The sequence below is a fragment of the Hermetia illucens genome, chromosome 2, assembly GCF_905115235.1.
Source record: "Hermetia illucens chromosome 2, iHerIll2.2.curated.20191125, whole genome shotgun sequence".
NCBI classification, from domain to species: domain Eukaryota; kingdom Metazoa; phylum Arthropoda; class Insecta; order Diptera; family Stratiomyidae; genus Hermetia; species Hermetia illucens.
The window spans coordinates 185,696,189-185,702,188 of NC_051850.1; the positions used below are offsets into that span (position 1 = coordinate 185,696,189).

Here is a 6,000-nt window from a genome sequence, read left to right on the forward strand (position 1 = left end):
AACTGCTGGTGTAGAGCATTGCTATGCAGTCCCTCTCAATGTACTGTCATATCAAATATATTATATTATGTGGGGCTGTCAAGCCGCCGAAATCAGAGCGCTGGACAGTAGGGCTCTACAAAACTTGGACCTCTTCAACGAACCACTCTCAAACTATTTTATTGAGTTCGAGCTGGGATTTTTTTGGACACACATATCTTAATCGCACAATCTTTCAGCGTATTCCACCTGGTGAATCAATGAAGGGAAAAACTATGCATTCTAAGCAGTTCATTCTTCTTCGACCCACGTCATAGGAATGCCCCTGGGCGGGCACAGTCTGCTTTCCGCTGGCTATCTGGAGGAATGGAATTTACTCGCACTTCTTATCAGTTACTAACTCCAGATGGCATAGGAACACCATCTGATCTGTATTAGGGAAGATTTGGCGCTCCTGGAACAAAATCCGAACATGGGAACTTATGAGCTACACACGGCATCAACCAATAGGAGATCACGATGCCATACTTAGCATATCTTATAACACACACTGCTGATGTGGAGAGGAAAACGCGATGTTTCTATGTAGAACAACACAAAAGGTATGAGGTAAACTGTTCTTGGACGACCTCAGAGAAACCGCTGGTTGTCCGGGGATAGTGGTTTCTATTGCGTGGTCTAACCAACAATGCAGTTAGCATGAATAGGAAGAGCGCGGTTACCAGCCAGATTAAAAACTTCGACTTTGATGCTGCCTATCTTCAGTCGGCTTCTCCACAATCATTTAACCAAGCTCCATGGCTCAATATGAAACCAAGCAGATGTCCTAATCGTAGTCAAGCCTGATAGTAATCAATCAAAATGGACCAAATCAAAGGACTGACCACGTTTGCAAACAAAACATTATGCTTGGTACTGTCAATATTAAAAAATAAGAATACACCTCGCTCTTTGCAAAAGCAAAGAGGAATGTTGAGAGGCTGGGGATAGAGAAAAAATCCGAGCCCAGAGTGAAACTTATGCGAGCCGGTGGTCAAAATTATGCGGGTCTCTGATGAAAATCATTCTGACACCCTGTTATTCCATTTTAATAGAAGTTTCTATTCCGGGCCCGGGGGAATCCTCCATTTCCACCCTCTCCTGTCAGACCAGCGTCAGACTACCAACAAACCACCTCCCATAACCAGAGAACTAGCCTGAAACTGTTTGACATTTTTTCTTCAGGCTACCCTTCCAATTCTCCCGCCTTAGGAAGCCATGAAATCAGGCAATTCCTTTCACCAAAGGGAGCGGATAGAAGGAAGGGAATTGTTAATTCAAAAACACCTGCCGTCCGATCTTCTTTGCCACATGAAGAACCTGAACCTAGTGGGCAACAGAGCTCCCTTGTATTTACAGAAACTTGCTGACGAATCACATTCCATGTTCCACAAGAGAAAAAGATGTAATCGGCATAATCAGGGAATCGTGCCATCCCAATATTGACCAGCTAACACTGAAAATCTCCATGTTCACTTAGAAGCTGTGTAAGAAAATAATCTCCATCAATATCCATCAATATCCGCAAGACGCAACCCGGCATATGAAATTAATTCTCTAGTAAAAAACAAACTACTTGCGGTTTCGTCCAGGGCAGAGGCAACTCATCAGACACAACCTCACCTCTGCCTCTGACGCAGCATGACCGAAGTGGTTACTAGGTGTTTTTTGTGGCTATTATTATTTTTCATAGAGAGGACTGCCTCCTCTTTCAGCTCTTTCATGGTGAAAAGTTGCCAATCTGCGCCGCATCCTACGGTTTTGCCATCAACCCGAACGAATTCCGTAAGAAATAATGTCCGCGCAATTCGGGGTCGATTGTCGTTACCTCTATTTACTAGTGACATACAACTGGGTAAAGCATCCCAATTGGGCAAACCAAGATCTGGTTCCTCCAAGATAAAGTTGCTTTGACAAATATTCTAAATACGAAAAAAAGATGACCATGAGTCCTCATACCGTTGCGCCCCTTTTAACCAAACCTTTAACCATTAGGAATTTTATTATATTCCCTACTTCCAAATCTTTCAACTTTTCATCTGGTATTAAGTGTTCTCCCAGGTGCCTCGACCTATCCCTGAACGTGTATAGAGGTTTCAACACACCGTAGATATCCCTAGCTTCCCCAGATGATGGCAGTGACCAGTGAGAATTCCTACTATTATTCCGAGGTTCTTCTTGGTGAGGTCAGTCCTTTGTGCGCTTAGGTTCGTATCCCTCAATAAACACCCTCGACTGCTGCATTCCTCCCAGTATAGTTCCCTCAGCGATTCCACAGAAGGCTTCTAGCCCTTGTAAAGGCGTCCTTGTTTCCTTCTTGGCCAGTTTGTCAGCTGCCTCGTTACCTTGCAGCCCAACATGGCCTGGAGCCCAGAGTATCCAGACCTTATTATGCGAGCCGAGCGTATTCAGACTCTCAAGGCATTCCAATACCAGTTTAGAGTTCACCTGGTTAGACCTAAATGCCTTGATCGCTGCTTGGCTATCAGAATGCGCCCTGTAGTTCCTTTGGAGATTAAAGGAGGCACATCTGTCTACGTGCCTAAACCTGGGGCTGTATTCCAGTATTTTTTAGTTGGTCCAAAAGGTCGCCCACTACTATCCCGCACATAAACGGTGATAGTACCCGGCCCAGACAACCTTGAGTAGTACTCATGACAATAGAATATTTGCCTTCTCTCTAACATTTTGCCCATCCAGAATGCCAGGGAATCTTCCACCCCCTTGCGACTCAAGGCATCTTGTATCTCTGTGTGCGATGTGTTGTCGAATGCTCCTTCGATATCTAAAAACGCGCACAGTGCAATTTCTTTTGTTTCTATGGCATCCCGAGGTACCTCTGTCAGCTGATACAGAGCAGTTTCAGTTGACCGTCCTGCCCGGTAAGCGTGCTGACAGTGATGTAGGGTATTACGCTTTAGAACGTTAGTTCTAATATAGTTGTCTATGACCTCCGGCGTTTTGAGTACAAACGATGTTTGGTAAATTGGTCTGAAAGATTCAGGATGAAAAGGATCATTTTTACTTACTTTCGGAATAAGAACCACTTTCGCCCGCCTCCATGCCCTGGTATACACAGTCTGCCTCAAAGTAAACAGAACTTTTTCAAAATAAGAACAACAAATGGTTTTTGTTTTGGCAAAATTGTTCTATTTCATTCAAAATAGTCTCTTTCCGCTTCGATACACTGATTTGCGCGACTTTACAATTTTTCGAATGACAATTTTAGATCGTTTACCTGCATGGCTCGGAGTATGTCGGTATACGCCTTTTGAATTGCCGGAATGCATGACTTTCATCGACAAATTAAGTTTTCCGAATAGATAAAAATCACAGGGAGCTATGCTGCCCCTTACCACCCTCAGAAGAGACTCTAAAATGATTTCTAGGCTTCTCTGGATTAGCGCTGGGAGAATGCCATCTACTCCGGGTGATTTAAGTAGTTTAAAAGATCCCACTGCTCACCTTGCCCTAGCTTCCAAGCATACCATTTTTGCTAGTTTCCAGTGCCCCTTTCTTCCACTTTTATTCGTTCTTGGGATGTCAGACAGAATGTTGTCGTCTTCCACTGTGGGGTAAGACCTCGGAAAATTAGTTATGAGAAGCAAGTATACACTGTCCTCCTCATTCTCGGTAAATGTCCCATTCTCCTTTTCCAGACGGACAAAAGATGTTGACCCATTTTTGACTATAGCTTTGTATAGCCTAGTTTGATATCGTTGTCGAGAAAACCCATTAGCTTCAATGAAAAAATTAGTATTTGACAGTTCTGTGCAGGGCAGAGGTAACTCATCAGACGCTACCTCACCTTTTCCCTGGAAACAACGTGAATGTCATTAGGCGTTGGCCGCGTTTAATATAAATTCACAAACATGATGTGAGTGCGAATTATATTAAGCCTGCTTCAAGCCTAATATTCTCGGGTCAGAAATATTGTTTCTGAGTTAAGGGAGTCTTGAATTCGTTTGCATATAAAGGAGTATCCAATATCTGGTAATCACTTTCGGTTGCGCTGCTTCTTGGGCATTATTGGAGCGGCATCTGATAAAGGATATACCCTAGTGAAATAGGAACCCAACCAGAATGAGAACAGATGTATGAAAACCCTTCAAGCGAGCAAAACAACAACAGAGACTGGCCGAGGTTCAAAAATGCATCCACTGCGTCTAGCAACGAGATCAGGGAAGCAAAATGCCTATATTAAACGCGGCCAACACCTGATCACTTGCATTCACGTTGTTTCCAGGGCAAAGGTGAGGTAGCGTCTGATGAGTTACCTCTGCCCTGCCCAGAACTGTCAAATACTAATTTTTTCGTTGAAGCTAATGAGGTTCCTCGACAACGATATAGAACTCAGCCAATATTATCTATGCTGTGCCGGGATAATGCGGAACAAATCACAAGTTATAGAACTGAATAAACCTGTGAGTCTGCCGTCTCAAAACTAAGAGAAACAGCTGATGGCCGACTACAAATGTTTCTATGACGAAAGGAAGAATTTCGGTGGTAGAAGTTAGAAGGCGACTCCAGACACCGACACCGCTTGCATGTAGGCGTGATTGATCCACGATGATAAGCTGCCAATATTGTGTTATCCGCGGGGAGTATTCATCTGTTAGTTCCCATGATGATATCAAATTGGAAATCGCTAAACCCTGGCATTCTCCCGTATTAGCCCGCACCCTTATCTGCCTGAACTTCTCATCATACAGGAATCGATGCGGTCGAACAACATTTTTTTCCCTCAGCCCTAGAATTTTCCATAAAACGAACACGCGGTCCATGTCCTCCGTACAACTGCCAACCAAAGGACTCTCGGCACAGTTTGATATTCGCTGAGGCAATTATTCATGCGATACGGGAATAGATTCGTCCCGTTGTCCGACTGTTCTTACTTCGTCCGCAGAGTGAGAACCATCATTTTCTCGGGGCCGCCTCCCACAACATTTAAATCACAATTTCCATTTACAGTTAAAATAGCACCAGCCATTTCTCAAAATCCCAGGGATCCTACGCCGGACAGGAATAGATACTTCCAAGTCGCCTCGGTGCCGTCAAACTTTTCCCAGGCGGATCTCCGTCACGGAGCAATCTTAAAGTGGTTTCAAGGCAATGTCCTTTCCTACCCCAATGCCCCACAAATACTTCGACAGGAGATACACGCAAAAATCATGCTCCAGAACAGATCCTGGCCCGCGCCTTCACCCCTGTCGTTGTCGCTATTTACGCAAATGTACTCACAGTTGATTGGATTTCCCACTCCTGGCCCTTGGGTGGTGCCGCAAACCAGCGACTCAGGCGGAATCCTTGCAGTCGTCCAGAGTCACAAATGCACAAAAAAGATCCCTTTTCACTTCTGGCAGATTTTCCTATCCACTCGCTGCCTTCATTCACCTCACAGAAGCGGCACACACACGCGGAGCACCGAAATCACTGGACGAGTCCTTTGGAAGGTCTTCCGGGTCGACCGTATTGTCCCCAACGTCCCGAGTCGAGACACTGCAATTTGTTGCAATTGGACGCAAACGGGCTCACGCAATCCAAGCCCGGAAGATCTCAATTGGACCACTTAACACCTCACACGCTACCCCAAGTCAGCTCCACAACAAAACACAAAACAACGACAAAAAGAAAAAGGAAAAACTGTGGACAGAAAACGGTTCTTGACAGTACAATGGAAAACTCGGGCGGCAGCACACACTCACACTGTACACCCAAATCGGTCGACGCGTTCTGGCGAACTGAACGCGAACGGCGGCCGTGGCCGAAAAGCCGAAAACCGACCACGAGATGCATTCGCCCCCAACGAAATGTGCACGGCAGATTGGAAAGCGGACGCCTATGCACACGAATGCTTTCCCCCAAATTGGCGGGGAAGACCAAGTGATAGCAGCTGGTCGGCAGTCGTCTTCTCCGCCAGCAAGTCAGCTGGAAGTTTTTAGTTGAATTGGAAAAAGTTTGAATGTTACTGAGACAACAGTT

At 45.2% G+C, this 6,000-nt stretch overlaps 1 protein-coding gene across 2 annotated transcripts in view; it reads right to left on the reverse strand.

Moving 5' to 3' along the window:
• LOC119647706 (restin homolog) overlaps positions 1-5,775 on the reverse strand; it is a 253,854-nt gene extending 248,079 nt beyond the window's left edge. The window contains exon 1 of one of the 2 annotated variants that reach the window (XM_038048791.1): positions 5,260-5,775. The gene's annotated coding sequence lies outside the window, so the exon portion shown is untranslated. The remainder of the gene's footprint in view (positions 1-5,259) is intronic. The other variant, XM_038048793.1, reaches the window with a different exon arrangement.
• Positions 5,776-6,000: the final 225 nt, after the last annotated feature.